This window comes from Alligator mississippiensis, chromosome 12 (genome assembly GCF_030867095.1).
Source record: "Alligator mississippiensis isolate rAllMis1 chromosome 12, rAllMis1, whole genome shotgun sequence".
Taxonomy (NCBI): domain Eukaryota; kingdom Metazoa; phylum Chordata; order Crocodylia; family Alligatoridae; genus Alligator; species Alligator mississippiensis.
In genome coordinates this window covers 58373643-58396322 of record NC_081835.1, presented here as the reverse complement: position 1 = coordinate 58396322, position 22680 = coordinate 58373643, and the positions used below count along the sequence as shown (strand labels likewise).

General features: G+C 48.9%; 1 long non-coding RNA gene across 1 annotated transcript in view; it reads right to left on the bottom strand.

Moving 5' to 3' along the window:
- The window catches only part of LOC109280217 (uncharacterized), a 66735-nt gene extending 55319 nt beyond the window's left edge, over positions 1-11416 (bottom strand). Inside the window, exon 1 of the long non-coding RNA XR_009455926.1 lies at positions 10353-11416. This is a non-coding gene — a long non-coding RNA (uncharacterized LOC109280217). The remainder of the gene's footprint in view (positions 1-10352) is intronic.
- Between the last annotated feature and the right edge of the window lie 11264 nt (positions 11417-22680).

Genomic DNA, 22680 nt, shown 5'->3' with positions numbered 1-22680 from the left:
ATGAATGCCACTCTAAGAGCATGTCCGCTTTTCCCCTTGCACGTGTGGCAATGCATGTAGGTTCAGTGCATCATCCCATGTGAACACACATCAGGGAGCTGTGCATGCGTGTCCTGGGTGTTGGAAGCTCCCTAGCCATCACCTTGTCCTCTCTGACAGACATTTTTTGCATGCTTTCAGGTCTATTTATTCCTCTCCCCAGCCCTCAGCTGCCTGCTTTGGCTGCCTTGTTATGAAAGTCACACAGGGAAAAACTGACTCAGACCTTCCAAGATAAGGAGACCACATCTACAGCCCAACTCCCCAGGAATGTAATCAAAATAGTGACCAGGACGCAGGGCAGGGGTGGGGGAAGGACAAGGACAGTTCTCTCTTGATTCCAACCCCCCGATAGATAGCTGATGTGACCAGAATCTGCTGGGGTCCCGTGGAGGATTTTCCCCGAGTCTGAGCCTAGGACGAGGGAGCATTGAGAACACAAAAACTTCTGGCTGTGGCAGGCCTCTCTTTGCACAGAGCAGGGATTTATAACCCTCCCTCACGGCCAGTACCTGGTGCTGAGCTCCTCCAACTCCTATTTAATTGAGCAACTTGCAGCAGCCTGGATTTTGCCCAATAGTTTTGGAAGCCCAGGGGAGGAGGAGAGCTGCATAGCTGACTGGACACGCAAAGAGGCAAGAGAGGAAACAGGAAAAGTCAGAGCGTCTCCACAGCGCAATGCAGTGCCTCGCAGAGAAGTCCTGCTTCTCAGCAGGAGCAATGAGTTTGGGTGGGACGCCACATGAATGCAGCTCGCCCGCTTTTGGTACCAGAACCCAGGAAGTCCCTGCAGCTGAAGCTGGCTTAAACAGCTGGCTTGCTTGGCTTCAGTGCATCCATTCAGCTTTTCTCTTCATCTTTCTTCTTTTTATTCATAAATTTTGCATGAATAAATACTACCACAAAAAAAAATACGGCAGGGCTGTGGAGAAAAATAAGACATATGCATAGACATGTTTTCTCCCGAGGAGTCCAGATCCCACATACACACACATACGCTTTCCAGACCAGTAAGACTGGCTGCCAGTTGTCAGGATTCAGATTAAATTTCCACTGTGGAAGAACAGGGGAAATTTATTTTAGGACAATGTTCATGCTTCCTTGCCCCTTTTCTAGCCAGCTAGAGGACCCCATTAGTGCCCATTCATCAAAACCTACCCAACACAGTTGATACACTGGGGAGATGGGGTCCTGGACTTCCAGTCCTATGTTCCTACAACCCACACCAAGCACATCAGACAAGTCTATCTGAGATACACCCTTCTACTTGTGTTCGTTAGGGTACAGAGGCTCATAGCACTGCTACACGCCTGCCTCTCTCTGTGAGCCTTTAAACACTGTCCATTCCCTTCAGCTCCAAGCATCTTATTGCTTGTCCAGCCTCTGAGCTTCTCTACAGGGGACAGTTAGCGAGCAGTAAGTGAGGGTGTGAATGTACAGTGTACAAGCTGCTCCACGTTCATATGGACACTCAGTGCACATAGCTTTCACCACTCCACCTCATATGGACACTCAGTGTGTAGTGGCTTACACCACTTGGAAAGCAGAGAAAGCAACCTCACACTTACAGCATGCTAAGATTGAGCCGAGGGGGAGTCACTGTAGAACAGCAGCTAGTGCCCTGCAAGTTCCCTCTCAAGCTTACTGGGTGCTAACTTCCCCTTTGCTTGTTAAACAGCCATATACAATGCTACAGCAGCTTTCCTCTCTCCTGAGAAGGGGAGTATCTACTACTCCCCTCACGGTCAAGATCTCAAGAGAGTTTCGAACAAACACGGACATGACTTAAAAGGGCTTTAAAGTCTGTTGGCTTGACTCCCCCGCAAAACATGGGGATGCCTCTATTTGACTGCTTTTGAGCTGTGCTTTAATGAGCGTTGATGACTACATGTAAACCAACACAGTGTAGACAGGGCAAAAATATTTATTCCGGGACACAAATGTTTGCAGACACCGGGCAAATCACAATTATTTTTATTCTGACTACACTAGAACGTACATATTAGCCAACACATGTTAAAATATGATTAAATATTCAAGAATAGAGTATGAGCATAGAGGTGTCCTGAGATGGGCATCTTGGCTTTGGAGCCTGGTTAGGAAGACCATGTAAGCAGCAGAAAAAGTTTGGTCAGTTTGGTAAACTAGAGAAAGACCAAGACCAAGGACAGAGACTACTGGAGATCCTAAGGTACCTTTCTTATGGATTGTCATGACCCCATCTGTTACTTCCACTTGCCATAGTTTCAAGCTTCTTTGAGCTACATTTTTCATGACCAGTGTGTGCAGAGTGGGATATAAAAGGTGAGCATTAGGCTACTACTTGTACCAGAGCTAAGAGTCCAGAGCTACTATAGATCCTCTTGCAATTAGAAAGCACTGCTTCTCCGAATGAAAAGCCTTCATGCTCCTGCTGCCCCCCACAACCAGCAAAGTGGGAGGATGGGATGGAGAGCTGGTCTTCCATAATCCCTTTTTCCCATGCGAACATCATTCTGGAGGGTCATTGGCAGAGCTTACCTTGGGAGGAAGAATGAATTTACATTCCTTCTAACAACAGGGATGCAGATCCTTCACAGAGGCAACAACAAGCACAATGAGAAAAAATGATGCTTCTTTTTAATCCCACTGAAATCAACGTTAGAGGCCAAATTTGGCCCTTGCTTTTCCACCACAACTTCAGACTAATAAGAATCAAAGCCTGGCCATTTCTCTTGAGGCCTCGTATACCAGATTCGCTGCTAGGTTCTATCAAAATGAGAGGAGCTTTTCTGACTTTCACCAGTGCTGGACTGGACACAGTGGGCCCAGTTTTCAAGTATGGAGGTGTAAGCAGTACATCAGGATCCCACTGCCAGCATTCATGCACTTAAAATGTGAGTTGATGCGATGTACTGCAGCCCTGAGAACCAAGTTGCAGGATCCGATCATATTTTTTAGACAACGGTGATTGAAACTTTCCTCCCTTAAGGGGAAGAAAAAGGCAGCTTGATCTTGCTCTAATGAAGTTGATAGCAGTTTTCCCATCAATTTCTATGGGAGCAGAATCAGGCCCAGACAGAGGGAAAGAAGGCAATGAGAGAAACCACAGGCAGCACTTCCCGGGTTGCCCCTGAGAGTGCTTACTTGTTGGGTACCAAGATTTGCTTGAGACGGTCAGGATGGATCAGGAGCCCTTGTGCCCATCTGTGCTCTGACACAGCTGCCTGGTCAGCCACAGACAGGAGCGAAGAAGCACCAGGCAAAACAATGGCTCCTCCAAGACCAAATCTCTCTGCTGAACGCTCGGAGCCCAGCGATGGCATTGCTCCCGTTTCCTGTCAGGCTCCCCAGTCTCTACTCTCGCATTAAGCAGGTGCACATGCAGTGGAGGCAGTCACCTGGGGGCTAGAAATCCACCGAGTATGGATCGGAGCCCTGCCCCGGAGACAGCATTTTTAAAGAACATAGGAGAGGAAAGGAGCACTGGAGAAGGTGAAAGAAAAAAACGGGGAGGGCAGGGGGAGATACCACCTGCTTATTGATCTGAGGATATGAAAGGGGTTTTTCTTCTGGTTCCTGAGCTGGAGACAGGAATCTATTGGATAAAAATCTTTGCTCTCCTGCTGCCCTGGTTTCAGCCTCTCCAGGCTGCTGTTTAATTAGATGAGCATTAGCAGGAAAGGCAGCTGTCTAGCATGGGAGGGGCCTTGCTTTCTGCAGCTGATATACACCCAATCCATTAGGGGTGTGCTGTTATTGAAAGACTCTGGTCAATGCCATATCAGCTGAACCATCCTTAGGTCTCCTCTTTGCTCCCAACACTCGCGCGCGCACACACACACACCTGTCAAATGGGCTGAACGATGCTGAAATAAGCCAAGAAGTGAAAGTGAGCAACCTCTAGTGAAAGAAGCCGACATGCACAGACAGCTCTCTCTGATTTACGTGCCGCGTGGAGCGGCACTGGCAACGGTCACCTCCCCCTGCAGCCTCCCCCTCCAGTATTCCTGGCTCCCCCCACTCCCAAGTTGCTGTGCATTCATTCCTCCAGCTGCAGCTCTTCTTTCAAACCAGAGGCAGAGAGAGAGAGAGAGAAAGGCAGGCTCCCAGCTCCCCAGTGGCAGCTCTGACTAGTCCCAACTTTGCCTGCACAGGAAATGCTATCACCCCCTGAACCCGGTCCTCGCGGAGTGCAAAGCTGCTCAGAGGATGAGACTGTACAGCAAATCTACGACCCCTTCTCCCCTTAATCACCTGCACCCATATGAAAAACCAACCACAAGACCAAGAATCTCCATCTTAGAGGTTTTTAAGACCAGGGTAGACAAATCCTTGGCTGGGATGAGATAGATGGGGATGGGGATGGTCCTTCTTTGAGCAGGGGTTTGGATTAGATGACCTCCTGAGATCCCTTCCTACCCTCGTGTTCTATGATTCTAGGAACGATGTCCTAATCTCATTCACCCTGGTGCAATTCTGCACCCAGTCCATTTGCACACAATTCATACCACTTTAGCTCGGTTCAGATTCTGGCCCCAAATAGCCCTCCCAGATTTTAACAAAACCATGCTATTTGCCTGGTTTACCATACGTGGCAACTGAATGTCAATATAACTGTGCATTTAGAATGCTTTTTGCTGTATGTATCCTATTAATGAAATATTAATACCAATTAGGGGAGGATTTTTTGGTTGTTATTTTCTAATCTATTTTTTCCCAAAGTAATGTTTCCTGGTTCTGCAGATGGACGGTCTATAACATGGGAAGGCACATGTGCCAGTGTGGCACGCAAAGGTATTTTGCTTGGTACATGCGCCTTGGGGTGGACATTGGGGAAGTCACGGGGGGGCCCAATCCTTGCTGTGGCAGTTCAGCCTCAGCCCTTTCCCTTCCATCTGCAAGAAGCCAGGCTGGGGCTCCGTGCTTGCAGCCTCCCTGCTGCCCACTGCAAGCAGCCCAGGCTCTGTGGCAGGCAGCAGAGGCCTGCCCAGAGCCTGGGCCGGCTGTAGCAGGCAGCCAGGAGGCTGCAAGTGGGTGCGCTGGGATCCATGGAGCCATGGTCCAACTTCTTGGTGGCAGTGGGTGCACGCACACCTCTGGGTGGATGGCAGGGAAGGGGCTGGGGCTGCACTGCCAAAACATAGTTTAGGCCCTTCACAGCTCCCCTGACGTCCACACCTTCATGCCAACATCTTACAAATTGAGGTTGCGGTTGTTTTTGGCACTTAGTCCAAAAACGTTGCCAACCCCTGGTCTACAATTTGTTCCATGTCTTTGCAATGCCCTGCGGGGCCCCCCCCCCCGGCACTTTGATACTATAGAAATGGGCACGGAAGAACTTGTCGAGCCCCAGCCTCCCTTGAGGCCTGCTAGTGTTATCTTCATTTTACAGACATAGAAATGAAGGCACAGAAAGGCAAAATGGTTAGGCCAAGGTCACACCTGGAGTAACTGGCAAAGCTGCAGAGAGAGCACATGGCCTGTCTCCTAGCCTCCTAGTCGAGCCACCAGGCCCCAAGCAGAAATGTTAACTGGCTAAACCTTGCCAAGTGTTTTAGTTGTAGGGAGTAAAGAAAAGGGGGAAGATCCTCATCTGGTGTAAACTGAACCTCTCCTCAAGCATCAGTGGAGCTCCACTGATGTAAAGGAGATGAGCTGAATCGCTGTTGGCGCAAATCAGTGCAACTCCCTTACATCAGCACAACCCCACTGACTTTTAAGCCAAATGGTTCCTTTAGACAAAACATCCAGAGGACAGGGGGCAAGTTATTAGTATACGATGTAAAATATAAACATTTAAAGCAAAACCATGATGCAGCTGCATCAGCTGTTTTCATTGCATGACATTATCAGTAAAATAGATAAACTCAACTCAACCTGAACAACAGAGCCACAGCCAGCACCTTCATAATACACTGTCAGCACTTAGCTAAGTGGTATCAGCACATCTGTAAGTCGCACATATCTGACATGACCCCACAGAACAAAACAATGCCTGCTGCCTTTACGGCAGAAAGCAGAAGCAAAGTACCTGCTAACTGTCTGCCTTCTCTACCAGTCCAGACTGTTTGGTCGGAACTGGTAGGGAAGGATGAGAGAATTAGTTATCCTGCTTTCCTTTCCCTGTTGCCGCTTTGCTGTTGACATGGGCTTTAAGCGTCTTTCCGACCATGCTCACTTACCTGTCTGGCATGAAAATTGGTGAGTGTGGTTGCAGAGACATGAGCTCACGCACACCCTCAGCGCTCCCCTGGGTGAAGGTTCAAAGCACAATGCAACATGCTAACATGCACATTGAGTTGTATGCAGAGAGGACATGGAGGGGACTGTTGGGTCCATGTCAGCCATTGGACAATCTACATTGGTACAGCACACAGGTGCAGGAACCAGACAAAGAAGAAGGTGGAGTGGAACATTAGCTTACGAGGAGAGACTAGAGAACCTGGACCTCTTCAGCCTCCGCAAGAGAAGGTTGAGAGGCGACCTTGTGGCTGCCTATAAGTTCATCACGGGGGCACAGAAGGGAATTGGTGAGGTTTTATTCACCAAGGCGCCCCCGGGGGTTACAAGAAATAATGGCCACAAGCTAGCAGAGAGCAGATTTAGATTGGACATTAGGAAGAACTTCTTCACAGTTTGAGTGGCCAAAGTCTGGAACGGGCTCCCAAGGGAGGTGGTGCTCTCCCCTACCCTGGGGGTCTTCAAGAAGAGGTTGGATATGCATCTAGCTGGGGTCATCTAGACCCAGCACTCTTTCCTGCTTATGCAGGGGGTCGGACTCGATGATCTATTGAGGTCCCTTCCGACCCTAACATCTATGAATCTATGAATCTTTCTACTCCCTCCGGTTAGCTGTTGCTTCAGGCCCCCTGTGCAAGCAAGGTGGGGATACAAAAGTTTAAACCATGAGGTGTAGAATTATTGAACCATCAGCAAAAGGGACAGAGCCCTAGAAACAGCCTGGCACAGAGAATGGCACACACGTGTGCACACGTGGACTGACACAATGGCCCAACTGCACAGTGACCCATGCACAGACATGCACAATATACTTAACACACCTGCACTTTAATGGAAGAGCCACAACAATATGATGCGTGTACTGAAAACCACACGCACACACAAGGGCGTGCAAGCACCTACAGAACGGCGTGCACAAAGAGTTGCCCACGCAGCTGCATGCACTCACAAAGTACATGCAGATCGTGGCACCAGTCGGCAAGCACTCAGGGGACCACTTGAATGCCACACTCTGGCTCACAGAATGACTCAGAGGAGTCGCCATGACAAAGCTGACATTTGCAGGGGTATGAAAAACTCCCTCAGTTACTTCCTTTGCTGACACTTGGAGACTGAAGCAAGCAGTGGTACCCCCAGGGGAGCCTTGTGGGGAAAGGGATGGCAAATGCCAACTGATGAAGCAGTGCCTTCTGTACCATGATAAAATCCTACGCAAACACAGCATGCCCCACGTCATGCACCAAGGGCCAAAGGGAGCTGGGCACTCAACTTCCACTAAACGTGATCTCCCTGGGACCCCTTTACCTCGCAGCTTCAAAGCTAGACATACTTGTGAAACAACACGCACAATAAGCTACACACGGGTGCTGTGAATAAAGGTGCGCGCACACATGCGCACACAATCGCCCCCCTAATCTGAATGACATGAATAAGCACCAACACGAACACTCATAAGCACATGGGCAGCACACCAGAAAGCAGAGCTATGTTAACAGCCATAAATGTACCTCTGCACCAATACACCCACTGGCAGCTACAGACACATGCGCGCACACCCTCAGCGCACTTTCCTGCAAGCCTGAGCTCCCGCGCTCACAATCCCACACAGTAGCAATTCGCAACACAGATGAGTTGGGAGCAATACACACAGGACTGCCTGAGCCCAGCCCCCTAGCACTCGGCGGGATCTCTGCTCCCCACAGGTATTCTGAAAAGCCTTGTTCTTGGGAGTCTGGGGGTAATGAGATGCTGCGGGAGTGCCTGATTCAAACCCTGCCTGACCCCAGGCTGCAGAGTTCTACTGATCGATCACGAAGATGCTCTTTCATTTTCCTCAGGCGTTTCACTGACGGATGGAAAAATCAATGCCCCACAGAAGAGAGTAGGGGGGAGGTGGAGAGAGGAAGAAAGTGAGAGAAAGGGAATAAGGGAGAGAGAAAGAAGGAAGAGCAAGGAAACAGTAGGAGGAGAGAGATGAGAGTGGAAGGAGGGCTGAGAAGGGGCTGCACGAACGAGGAGGGGTTTGAGGTGTCCTTGGCTGTCTCCTTCAGCACCTGCTCTGCAACTGAGTCTCCAGTCTTCTCGCTGCCCGGGGAACTGAGTCCAGAACAAGGTGTCTCACCGGCGCGTAAGTCCTAACTAGAGCACGATCTGCTATCGATGCAGAGCTGCCATTCAGGCTGCAGTCTTCCTGTGGTGCCCAGAGATAACACACAGGACCCAGGATGGACCTCATTCAAACGCCAAAAGGTCATCTTGGGTGCATGATCATTTCAGTGGAGGTAAATCCCCCTCGGGCTCACAAGCGGGTCGCCAAGGCAGTTTCCCCAGTCCTTGGGCATGGATAGCTTGGGGACAGAATCCTCTTTCAGGCATATGGACAAATTGTGTGGTGGAAGCTTCCTCTCAAGGGCATGCGCTCCCCCCAGCGCAGTGTCAGGCATTGACTGCTGAGACCCCTCAGTTCTGCACTACCGCATCCTTGAGAGTCAGGCACTGACCTGAGGCATCTTTCCCACACATATATATGCAAGCCATCAATGTGTCCCATTGTATGGTACTGGGCTCTTCTTCTTCATCCCTCAAATGTCTTGATGTCCATCTTGCTGGAATCATTTGATCTCATCAGTCTTTCCTGTCCAAGTGCAGGGAGGCTGGACCCAATGATCTGTGAGGTCCCTTCCAGCCCCTAACAACTATGAAACTTGTCTTGGGGTCCCTGCTGCATCCTGGTATCTTCTTCTTCCAACTCCTTCTCTCTCATGTCCCTCTTCACTATATCTCTCCATCTCATCTTGTGTCTTCCTCTCCCCCTTCTCCCTGGTTGTGCCATTCTGGTATTCCCACGTATCCTTCTGGACACCTTTGAAAACGCCCATACCATGCCAGTCTTTTCTCTTGTACTTTCTTAGATGCCTCCACTACCTTCACTGATCCTCTGGTGTAAGTGCTCCTCACTTCTTTGACTGCACCCGCCCTTGGTGCAGTAAGATCCAGATCATGATGATTTGGCAGAGGTTTTTACAGCTGGATGCCGTTCCTGACACTAATCCCCCTCCTTTATCCAGGCTTCAGACTGGCATTGGATGGGTAGAATTATTCAACCACAGCAGATTTATGGTGCTGGGATATTCTTCCTAATCCATCTTGGGTCTGCCTGATAAAACACACCCTGACAGCCCCAGGATGAGCCTCTCCTGATCAGAGAATAAAGAGCATGCCTTACTCACTTGGACAAATGTTCATGAAAGATGGAGCTGAGACCCACACAACTCAACTTTGTTTCTAAGACACAAGGATTGCCAGAAAGATTTTCAGAGGGACAGTCAGAAGGTTCTACATTAATGTCTAGCTTTTAAGTTCCTGATTCTCTTCATGTTACAAACAATTAGGCCTGGACTGTTCATCTGACACAGGGAAGTTCAGCTCTGCCATAGGAACGGGGGCATTCCAGTTCCAGTCTCCTGGACGTGGACCAGGCATCCTGTTTGGTGTCACAGCTCGATTCAGACAGCTGGAGTTTTCACACATTTTGTTCCCTGAGTCGTATTAATAATTAACATTACAGTGATGAGACTGGCTCTTAATAGGTTTCCTTACCAGCGCTGCATTACAGTACCTGTTTTAGGAGCAAAGGTTCATCTGTTAACACTGGAAACCATAAACTCTGGGCTCCTGATCTGCAGTATCACTTTTGCTATGCCAGCACTGCCCCATCCTGCCCACATCTGCCAGCGTACTTCCCTTCAGCCCTGCTTTATCAATGCAGCAACCCTTGCTGTCCTCATAGGTGCCACACCGTTGGATCAATGCACTTCAGTTCTCACCATTCCCGACCTGGGGCTCTTGACTAGAGACGGCTAATCATGCCAAGTTTTGTGACAAGCTTGTGATGGCCACCACCACCTTCATTTCTCACGTTCACTTGACCCAAAGAAGGGCTCAGACAATACCCCAAAGATCAGGATGTTTATTAAAATAACATCACGGCTGGCACTATCGGTGCCTCAAAGAGACCAATGAGCCCTTAGCCTCCTCTTGGAGGAGAGAACAAGAAAAAAAATGATCAAAACGAAAACCATGGAGCTCACCAGACATATGCTCCAACTCTGCTGTAATGGTTTTGCTTCCCTTGTAGTTTCTTCCTCATCCCTGCTCTCCAAGTATGAAGCCAGATGCTATCACCTTTATTTCTGCAAAGTAGCTCTACTGGTTCTGTTGGGAAGTGAAGCAGAACTGGGCCTTCCACCTCTAAACTGTTCTTCGCAAGGACCTTGGTCCTTTTGCCTGCAAGCCAGATTACCCAGCCTCCTCCCACCCACAAAATACCATGTAGGTTATTCACCAACAAAAGAATTACCTAAACAGGATTAACTGGGTTTGGCCAAAGAGATTCTTATTCATTTTCAGGCTGAGCAAGCAAAGGAAAGGGCAAAGAGTGCAGCTGCAGAGACAAAATGTTGGTTAATGGCCAGATCCTGGGAAGTGCTAAGGATCCTGGAAATTAAGCATGATCAGAGGATTGGGTCCCAAGTGTGTCTGAAACATGCATCTCATGGATGCCCTTCCACCTACCTGACTACACTCTAGATTTCCTTCCTTCCAGCCAGCAGCAAAACCAAAGGCAACTTGAGACAGACCTCTGGTTGTTGAGCAGACAGATAGGAAAATCCATCCTATCCCACCTCAAGTGTCAGGTTGCCCATTGCACATCCACACCATGACTCCAGAGGCACCCGGGGCGTCCTGAAGCCAGAATACCCCTTTAAACATAGAGCTTAAGGAGATTCCTCTGATCAGAAGAGGATCTGACTTATTGCAGGTCAACAGGTAGCCTTATCTCTTTCCCCCACTGCCATCCGGAAGGTAAAATCAACATGTTCTGCCTTCCTTCACAGGCTCTCGTTCCTCCCCTCACCTCCATATGCGCCCCCAGCCATTCAAGCGTATTTAAACCATTCCTGTACAGTCCAAGTGTTCTTGACTACGCAAGATTGTCTGCTCCTCCGTCCTGTACTGAACCCCTTCGGTCTAGGTCTGGTCCTGTGAACCACTGCTGAGCAGGAATCTCACTGGCTTCAGGGGGAGTTTGGCTCCTTTCAGGATCACACCTCTAAGGTTCACGAGCCAATGCTCCAGAAGTGAAAGAAAGGTGATAATCCCATTAAACTGTGCATCTTTCCCCACCGTGCACTGCAGCCTCTGCATGGCACGCTAATCCCCCCACCCCAAGGGTGAGATGCCAAGCACTGGGCAGGCTAACCTAGGGCTGTGGGGATTGGCGTGCCATGCAGAGGCTGCAGTGCATGGTGGGGAGGGATACACAGCCTAATGGGAATGCCACTGCCATTCCTGTGGCTATGGAGCCTCCAGGGATGATAAAACAACTCTAAAGGCAGAGCGCGAGCAAGCTCTGGCTCCCTGACATCCAAGCAGGTTTATGAGAAGATTTTAGCAGCACCAGGAACAGTCCCTGGATTAGAGCTACAGGCTTCAAAAGGAGCTGATGAGAGAGAGAGCCGAGGGCTGGAGTCACTATGGCTTAAAAGGGAACACTGTATATTATAAATAGCTGCCTTACTGGCAGCACATCTGTTTCGGATGCAGGCTCTGGGAGGCTGTGCGTGTTCTGGTTTGGCTATTTTGGGTGAGAGATTTTAAAACTAATTCATTATTATTGTTAGCAGAAGAGCCAGAAATTAGATTGGGACCTTTTCTTTTGTTGTGCATAATTTAAAGTTTGGATGAATTGGAGACGACAGTGCAAATTTTGGTGGGAAAAAGCCCAGGATGCCCAGAGCAGTTGCCACTGCACCTCCCAGACCCTTGGCTTCTGAGCTCCAAATGTTGCTATTGAGTCTAGGAAAGAGATTATCAGTAATAATAGCAGCAGCGTTTGCACTGGCAGGGAACGTGGCTCAGCATCTGGCTATGGGACTGGGGAATCAGTACTCCAGGGCTCTGTCCCCAGCTCTGCTACCAGACCGCAATGTCATCTTGGGAAAAATCACTCAAAGCAAATGCTTTCAATTAACCGCCAGTTTGTGAAAAGGCAGTTTCGCCAAGCCCTCAGGATTGGTGTCACACTGCTGCAGCTGACATCAGCAAGAGCTTTCTCACTGACATCAAGAGAGGCAGAATAAGGCCAGCATTGACCCCTCCCCAAAATCCTGCAGGTGTTCTTTAAAAATCACAGTACCTTAGTACCAAAATCAGCGGCTGATTATGAAAACCATTACTCTTAATCTTCAGGTGCCTCCGTTTCCCTGCAGGGATGATACTGCACCCCCTTACCTGGGAGCCCCCAGCACTTTATGAGCTATGAGTCTGATCCTAGAAAGTGTGAGGCACACTCAACTCTCCAAACACTAAGTGCTGCTTCCAAGTGATCTCGGCAAGGGTAGGGACTGCTGTGACGTCCCAGAGTTGGGCACTAGAGAGCAAAACTGTGGAGCTGCATCCACGTGGGAGTCACAGATACTCAGCACCTTCCAGGGTCTGACCCAAAGCAAGCAAGAAATGAGGTGGCAGTCAGCACCACGCAGAACAGAGCCCGTGGGCTTGCCCTGATACTCTTGTGCCTCAGATAAATCTCTCATGGAGATGAGCTGGATCTTCAGCGGCACAAGGGCCGACACATGGTTTGGAGTCAGAAGTCCAGGCTCCATGACCATGAGGGGAACTCCCAAGGCAGCCGCGAAGCATGTCAGCCACCGGAGAGCAGACGTTAGAAACATGCACGAACAAGCTGTCCCTGTCCCCGTGACGAAAACCCTGGCTAGCTAACTGCAGGCTCAGTCCCTCCAGGAAAGCCGCACGCAGTTTGTGCGAGGACTCGAGCCTGCTGGAAGGCTCTCAGCCTGGGGTCAGCATCTGCTCTTCCACCCTTCCCCTTCATGAAGATGGCCGTAATACAAATGCTACGTGCACGCTCAAAATGACAGACCTTGCACTAGCGGTGCAAACCACATTTTGCAAGGCCAGAGCAAAAACTGGAAGTACGGGACCAAGCTAGCCATCACTGGTGTGCGGCCACCTCTGGAGAAGAGGACAGCGCCTGGAGAAGTACATTCAAGTCATACAACCTTGGCCCTTTGTCCTCTCCCATGATGCAGGGAGGTGAGCCCGGGAAGGGGTTGTTCTGCCCCACGGGTGGCAGGGAGAGCAGGGTGATGGGAGTCTCTTCTAGGCGCGTGGTCCATTGGGAGAGCACTGCTGGTTTTCGGCAGTGGAGGAGTGTGCGCCGAGGAGCAACAGAGCGTGGGGAAAGGAAAGGAAAGGAAAGGCAAGGCAAGAGCGTGTGCGTGGGGGAAGGAGCTTGCCTATGCGGGAAGGGGGAACAGAGCAAGAGGATGAGGAGGGAGAGGGGGGAAGAAACAGAAGGAGGGAAGAAAAAAGTTGGGTAGCAGCAGAACAGCCCTGGAGTGGAGAGACCGGCTCCCCAGCCCCAGCTCTCTCCTCACAGCCCAGTAACGGCTCATTAATCACTCAGCACAGCTACAGGAACCAAGAGCCTTCCAAGCCTCCACCAATCCCTGCGCCGTTACCACAGAAACAACCTTTACCCTTCAAAGGCTTCAAAGGGTTTCTTCTTCTTCTTCTTTTTTTTCTTTCTTTTTTTTTGTTTTGTTTTTTTGTTTCTGGATTTCTTTTTCTTTTTTTTCCAGTTGTTGTTATGTGTGTTTTTTCCCTCAGAACGGTTGGCACCAGGGCTCAGATCATGTGAAAAGAGAGAGGGAGAGAGACAGACAGACGGAGGAGAAGTATAATCAAGAGAACAAGTGGAATCACAACGGTTGCGAGGCTGACGGGCTTCTGAAAGGAAAAAGGGAATGAGAAGGGGGGGGCGAGAGGAAAAAAAAAGACAAGAGGAAGAAAAGGGGGCTGCAGAGCTAACTAGTGAAAATAAATATTTATATAGGGAGAGGTTTAAAACCCTCTTTTTTGCATCTCTGTAATGAATTATTCATCTGTGTATTCCTCCCCACCCTCCTTGCTCGTTAGGAAGCTACAAAGGGGCTCATGTGCCGGCGGTGGCAGTGGGTGGGTTGGGTCACTTGAACGACAGGTTGCTGCAAATCCTCTCCCTTGCCACGGCTTCCTGCAGAAAGGTCAAAGATTCTTGCGGGGGATATTAAAAAAAAGAGAGAGCTCAAACTCAGCTGCAGCCACAACTTCTTGCTGGGGTTGGAACAACCGATGGAAATGGCCGAAGGAGAGGTCAGGAGCAGCACGTGCTGGAGGGGAGCACCAACTGGGCACTCAATGGCCAACGATCTCATGATGCTGGGGGCAACACAGCTGTCACCACCCTTGAACCTCCGGTTAGGAAGGCAGACTCTGAGCATCCCACCCCCAAAATTTAGTTTGTGGAAACAGAACGACCTGCAGTGGGTCAGTTTATGTGGTTTGACTTCCCAGCAATGGGAGAAGTGGCAGACTGGGCAAGGGTTATACCAAACCTTTTCTGGATCCATCTAGGACATAGGTGGCCATGCACACGCTGCCTCCTGACATCTTCTTCAGCCCACCCAGAGCACATAGCAGTGTACATCCTTTTGCACCCACCCAGGACACATACATGTAGCAGAGGACAGAGATATGGGACCTATGCCTCCTCCTACACCCATTCAAAACATGCAGCTCTTCTTTCCCCCTGAACTCATACACTGGGCATATGAAGTAGAGCAGAGCCTGCCCTGGGCTCCTACCACCTCCTGCCCCCCTGCTAGTTCAGGACCAGAGCTGTCTCTAGGGTATGGTGAATTGGGGCAACTGTCCCAGACCCCACGCTTTAGGGGGTCCCACGGAGCCAGGCAGAGTGGCCACGGCTCCTCCCACAGGACCTGCCTGAAGCTGGCAGCTCAGCCCTGTGCTGTGGAAGAAGCACAGAGACACCCCCCTTCCTTTGCAGGGGTACCACAGCCCCACACACTGTTAAGGGGGCCCCACACATGCTGATTTGCTCCATGCCCCGCACCCCCATAGGGTCGGCTCAGTTCAGGACTATACTTCCCTCCTACCATTCATGCTTACAAGCATGCAAGCAAGGAACAGGTTACCTTTTGAAGGCCTTATGGAAAGGTTCAATTAAATTGGATCCCTGTTCTTTGCTAGACAGCCAGACCAGGTCAGGAAACTGATGGATACTAGTCAGGAAACTGATGGATACCAGTTTCAGTGGTGTAAATATAAGGAGAACTCCTGACCAGTCTGGAGTCCCTTGCAATTGTATCTTCAATTGACTTAGCATTGTCCTTGCATGTAACCACGCAGGCACACACTTCCGCACTTTGTGTAAGGACTGTAGAGGATTTCACTACCAAGTGCTCCAACATCTTCCAGGCTGGAACATCTTCATTCTCATGCTCCTGTACATAGCAGGACATGCTCTGGTCTGCTGCTGTCTCATGCATGCACACACACACCTTCACACATACTACATAACCCCATTCAAGGACTTCTGTTGCCATCTCTTCCTGCCTGTACCCGTGGTCATAAGAGAACTGAAAAAGGTTGTAAATGTTGTCTTCTGCAGCCATGTGCCCATGCACAAAGCAAGCGTGCCAGCACTCTGTGAGCATGGGGTTGCTAGGACCATTTCCTTGAATGCATCCCTGCATATCAGCCAGCAGAACAGCAGTAGAGAGGAGGAACAAGAAGGAACAAGATGGCAAGAATCCAGTCTGAAAATCATGTCAAGAACAGAGTAGAAAGCTCCTCATCTAGTAAAAGGCTTCTGATACCACCTTGGGAAATATGGGTCGCAAATATGGGTCCACAGCATAGGGAGAGATTGGCATAGAGAGCTTCTGGACCATGTATGGAAAGAGAAGCAGACTAGCAAATAGGTAAAGAGCCAATGAATAGATTAAGAGGCAGGAGAAGAGTGGGAAGAACTGTAGGAAGCAATGGAATGGCCTGGGGTGCAAGAAGAAATGCTGGAGACTCAGATCAATGGAGATGCAAAAACAAGATCAGGCTGACAAGGTTCAAAGCACAAAACCAAAATGAGCCCTGTGTTTTTATTCAAGATAATACACCAATGGGAGAAAGGCCATGTTGTGATTTAACTGTACATGGAAAAGAGGGACTAGCTGGCCTTGTTTTTACTGTTCTTATTATCATTATTACTTCTGGTTTGTTACATGCTGGCAATGTTCTCAGCTCTTTTCAGACCATGCTGGTATGTAGCACTGAGATACCATAGTGATGGCAATATTAGAAACACAACGACAGGATCAGATAGGCTTGCCATTCCTTTCTGTGTCTGCATGTGTCAAAAGTATTTATGAGACCAGCAAAACAATTTGATAATGAAGCAGGTAGTGGTGTAACACTGTGGGTACAGAGACAAGGAATGGAAAACAAAGGAGAGGCTACAGCAGGCATCTGCTACAGACCCCCAGGACTTGAGAAGAGAGAACAAAAAAAAATCCTGAACCAACTATCAAAGAGCTTACAAACACAGGATACTTGTACTCATGGGGCACTTTAACCACCCAGACATCTGTTGGGAGACATGTACATCAAAACCGAGTCAGAGCATTTCCTTAGTTATGAAGAGGACAATTTAAGGATCAAGGAAGTAGAAAGGCTTCATGAATCTATTTGCCGATAAAGAGAAACTGTTAAAAAACGACAGGAGTAGGGGAGCTTGGAGTCAGTATTCACAAGCTCCTTGAATTCGCTGTGGTAAGGATGCAGCAGCTCAAAGGTGTCTGATTTCTGGGAAATGAGTTTGGGAGGAACTAAAGAACGTAGTTAGCCCAGTGAAATGGAGTTGCAGCTGCCTACGCCAGCCCTGAATGTGGTCAGGGTGTGTGGCAAAGGCAAGGGACCTGACCAGATGCCATGTAGTAAATGAAGGCATGACAGACTCCAGTTCTTACAGCAAAAGAAAAGTGCAAAGCACACACAGTAGCGGGTGGGCTCCTGCACCAGGGGTGGCTCCAGCTTCAGAAGTTTGCAAATCTGCTCTAGCAAAGGCCCCTGCCCCACATCTGGATCTAACACTTGTTGGTGTGCAGTGCCCAGTTGCAGCCTGGCACAATCCCCACTGGGGACTGATGGTGACACGACCTCTGCTTTCCTACGCGATGTACCTGAAAATGCCCAAGACAGACTCGTGCCCCGAGAAGGAGGGAGATAAACACCGGCCTTGGTTTTCTGGTTCTGCCCGGCCACTGTGATAAGTAGCTAGACTCTCCCAAGAACCCGCACACATGGGGCAAAGGCCAGGCGCTGAACTCCTTGGAAATCTAATCCTAGGTGTTCGGTGTTTCCTTGCCCAGCCAAGGGTTGTGAACACCGGAAAATCTGCCCTTCATACTGGGCTTACACGTTCCTGCCTCACAAAGTGGTCATGAGGTTAAGCCAACAGCAGCTACAGAGGCAGGAGCCCCAACATACAGAAGAGGGCCGCACGACACCAATGATCTGTCAAAGTTACTGCTCTGCCCACCCCTCGCCAAGGGCAGCATTTCAGGGGTGCAGCCTCTAGATCGTGTCTTAACTGCTTCTCACTGACCGGGGCTACAGAAACACAAACTTTGTTATAAAGCTCTGGACACAAACACATCTATCACTGATGAGCCCGTGTCAGCATGGGGGGCACTTCCTGGGTGCAAGGCTGCAGTGAAAGCTGTTTCGGTTCCATTTCAGGTTTTTGAACAGAAGAAATAAAAGCACAGACGACATTGTTTTCCTCTCTGTGGCTATAACTCTGGGAGGAGTTTAGGAAATGGTTACTGGGAGCTCTTTAAATCAAGGCACTAACATTTTATAGGGAGGTACAAAATTATGGGCCCCATTGAGCAAGAATAAAAATGTCAACAGCACCTAAGCGACTTAGGAGCCTAAGGTGACATAGGGCCTGGTTTTTAAAGGTATTTAGGTGCCAGAAGTTGCAGATTGGAAACCCTACCAAGTGTCGCTCTGCATCTTTACGGGCCTGAAGACATTTGCAAATCTTGCCCTTAGGCACTCAGGAACCTATGTTTCGCTCAGTCAGAGGAATTTAGGTTGTCGTGAAATTTTCATCCCACATCTGCCTCTCCTGACTATCTATGCCGCACTCACTGACTCTCACAGTGCTTTTTCCAGGATGCCCTGGACTTGGGGAGGAGGTGGGGGTATCTCGATCTATTCTTTCCGCAAGTAAGCTGCACTGGGACAAGGGGAGGAGCTGGCTGCTGCATCCACTGGAACATCTCCCATTTCAAAACCACAACTTAAAAAAAACCCCAAAAAGTAATTTGGAGGCAGGAAAAAGAAATCCCTCCCCTTTCTGCCTGAACGTCCAAAGGATGCTGTTAGATTCTGACCACAGTTTGAGCACAAAGTGCCAGAGCACACAAATACCTTGTGTACGCCCATGTGAAAATGTTGCAGGTGCAGTTTAAGAGGAGCCTCTGGGGAAAAAAATTGATGGCTCTGAAAAGGTTAAAAAGGAGGGGGCAGGAGCAACCTCCCCCTTCTCAGGGCACAACTGTTCTACAGCCCCATTGCCCTTTATTTTCAGAAAACAGACAACTTCTCTCTCCGTGGTTGAAATGCCAGGCTTCAGATGCGACACATGTCTATTTATCAGGAGAAAAGCCGAATATTTCCGCTATCACAAGATTATTGCCGGTGCTGGGATTTTTCCCTAACCTCCAGCTACAATCCTGAGCCAACACTCTGGAAGTGGAACGGCATGCGCAATCTACTCCCCCACTCTCAGGGCAGGGTCTCCCCCTCGCCCCCCACCCCTTCTCCCCATAAACAATTTTGCATGTATTTAAACCACCCTCCTCTGGTTTGCAACCGCTTCTGCCTCCACCGTCCCCGCCAAAGAAATTACGAAAATCCGTCATTTATCTCCTTTTCCTTGCACCTCCATCTATCAGGGTTTCAAAGGCAGTCTTCTCGAATGTAGAGTGGAGCAGGAGATGGGGAGCTTTAATGGGAATCTGCTCCTGACTGTGCAAACCCACACAGAGAGCGAGGACAGGAGAGACTGCATTTGCATACATATTAAACGAGAGCAGTAAAAAATGCAGACGTGCAAACCATTTGGACATGGCTCGCCTCGGCAATGTGCCCTGCCAGGGAATCAATCTTCTGGTTTCTTAAAGGGGAAACCTGCTACTGAACGAAAGGCAAAGCAAGAAAGGCTCCTGATTGAGAACATCTTCGATCTTCCAGGGATGCTCCATCCCCCTGCCTTCGCCCGGGGCCATTCGTGCAAAGGTTGCCTCCTGGGAAGCAGCCAAACCTGGAGCTCCCAGCTCCAAGCTCCTCCTTGTGCCAGGGCAGGACAGCATGTTAGCCCTCTGCATGGCCACCACCCACTCCCAATGAGAGAGGAGGTCATGCAATTAGGAGGAGCCTGTATTCTAGTCCCACTGCTACCACTAGTTTGCCGTATGACTTCAGGCAACTCACCCTGTCTCCACGCACCTTGGTCAAGCTCACAAGGATAAGCAAAGTGGCAGGATTCGTATTTCTCTAGCTGAAGCTTACCGGAGAAATAAATCCCACCCAGACACTTAAGAATCGCAGCTCACTTCATACCCCACCAAAAATAACTTTTCCAGTGTGCACAGAAAGCAAACTTGACTCCCTGCTCTGGCTGAGACTGCAACCTAAGTTACTGGAGAATGCCATAAACTGAGGCATTGAGATATATGATAAGAAGGATCATGAATATGGTCTTTTTCCCAAGCCACCAGGAGCCTTTCAACTGGTTTCAGACATGCAAAGGTTAATTATTCAAAGTGGAAGATAAAGGCAGTCTGAAGACCAGGTCTAGTTAGAACAAAGCATCATGCTGGCCAAAATATAAGGTTGATACATGAGCAGACACTTCAGGGTGTTATCAGCAAGGGCTACTTTTTCATTATTCCCCCAAATCTGAGTTCTTTGTAATCCTCCTCTGGGAACATTTGAGAGACTCCTGTCTATCCCTGAAGGCCCTAACACAATCCTAGGAACATAGGATTGGAAGGACCTCTTGGGTCATTAGGTCTAGTCTCCTCCTATCGTTGGCAAGGTCATCACATCTCATTCAGAAACTGATTTTCAAACTTCTTAGCTTTTCAGCCCCTACTACGGCTTTTGGAAAGCTGTTCTAGAAACTCACTCAGAACTAAAAACCTTCTACCAATTACCAGCCAAAACCCATGGCCAGTTCTAATTTCCAGCTTATTCACATCTGATGTATATCCATTTGTTCTTTTGCCAACATTGTCCTTTATATTTAAGTTTCCTGGTTTCTGTAGAGGGTGCATTGATCAATTAGGAACTGAATGAGACCTCCTCCTTTGTCCTCTCTTGTGCCCAAAGTTCACCAGGTTATCCTATAACAGGAATGTTGGTCCCTCTTCTACCAGATCCTAAGAATCCTCACTGATCTTTCCACTCCAATTTTGATTCCAGCTAGATTCCTCCCCTCTCTGCTGCCCATACCTGGTCACAGCCACGATCCTTCGCTCAAGGAGGAGGTGGGTCTTCTGTCTGAGCCAAACAAAACCATCCTTCTGTTACCTGGCCATGGGGCCAGTAACGGAAAGACCCCACTTCAGCGGGCTGAGCAAGATGTCACCTCCAAAAATGGAACTGAGGTTGTGAGAGACTCAGACTAGGTGCGAAGGAGGACTTGCACGCTTCCCAAGAGCTTGCATATGCATTCAGGTTCTCCTGCCTTGCCTCCCTCAAGCCCATTCAGACTGCTACTGCTAAGGTCAACTCAGCACAATGCTCTGACCCCATCCACTGTCATCTGAGTCCCTCCAGTGCTTCTCCCTCGCCTCCACACCAAACAACAGGTTCTTGTCCTTCCTTTGTAATATAGCTACTTAGCTACCTATCAAAATGCTGAGCACCACATCTCCTTTGCATCAGCCTTTACATCCCAATCAGCCTTTCCCTTAAACTCCTCAGTGCTTTCTCCCATGCTACTCATCACACCTGCCTGATAATATGCAAACAACAACTATCTCATCATCTTCCCACTCGCCTTAGGACTCCTTTCTGCCGTGGTGGAGACTAAACCCAGTCTGCTGGTTGCAGTTAAGCAGGAAAAGCATCATAGCAATTCCGCTTCCCCCTCTTCCTTATCATACTCCTTGTGTTGAACCTTAGCAAAAAACAAAACACACCGCAGTACAGGTAATGAACCAAATTTGGCCAATTCTTCACCAGATTTCCTGGCTTGCAGGTTGGATTCCCCATTCCCCTTTTTCTGTTCATGCTTTGATCCTATAAACACATCTGGGTAGAGATTGTTTCTTTTCTTTGTTTGTATGGTGCCCAGAACAATGAGCCCAAGTCCCCACTGGGAGCGACCATATTTATTATTGTTAATTATGTCCTGATTAACCCTTTATAATGACACTTGTTCAAAGGGCATTTGGTGAGGATTCACAAGAAACAACACACAGAATTACAGGCAGAAACAGAACAGGTCCTGGCCACAAGAAGCACCCAGATGAATGCAGGAGCAGGAGGGAAGAGAAGACAGTTTAACAAGAAAAATACAGAAAACTGCCAGAGGTCAGATTTTTAGCAAGTAAAGTGTAAACACATTAGAGACTGTGTTGATATAAGATCGCACCCAAGGAGATTAATTAGTTAATCATCCATGCATGGGAGCAAAGAAATGTCTAGACTATCACCACTGGGACCAAAACCTCTTTTCTTGGTTAAAAGAGGTTCGTTTTTAACCTAACTTGGACTAACACAACCGTTAAAGCACCAGCACAGTCTAGTTTTTCTCCGCGATTAATCTGATTTCTCCAAGCTTTCAGACTTGACCAAAATAAAAGGTCAACTACTTTATTTGTCAATTTTGTGTAGACAAGAGGCATCAGAAAAATGGAAAGTCTTTTACTGAAACATTCATCTATTAAGTTTCCAAAAGATGCAGCCATAACACAGTCAATAGCAGCAGTCTCCAGGAAGGTAGCCAAAGATTCCTTGATAGCAACTCTACCCTGGTGCTCGAGTCATGGATATCAAACTCGTCCTGCAAAGAGGCCTGAATGGTCTTTTTAAACATGGGTTGTGGGACCTTATGCTGCAAGAAAGGTCCCAATGAGTCGGGGGATGTTAAATCTAAGGCAGAATATGCAGCAACTAAAATTGAGGAGGAATTTGACCATTGGGCTTCAATGGCAATGGAGGTAAAGTGTCATCCCCATGCTGAAAAGTTAACAACCCTTTGAGAGGAACGCAGGTAGTTTGGATTCACTAGTGTGACTGGCGGGGGGACAGCTAGGGCAGAAGCCCCAGGCACCACCTTTGTGCTGGGGGCATGGAGGGCACAAAAATAGACACTGCTGTCGCAGAGGCTCACTGCACCACCACCATCAACGCTGCCTGGTCTGGTGCTGCCCCGTGTGTCATGGATGCCCCAGATGTGGAGCTGTCCTGCTA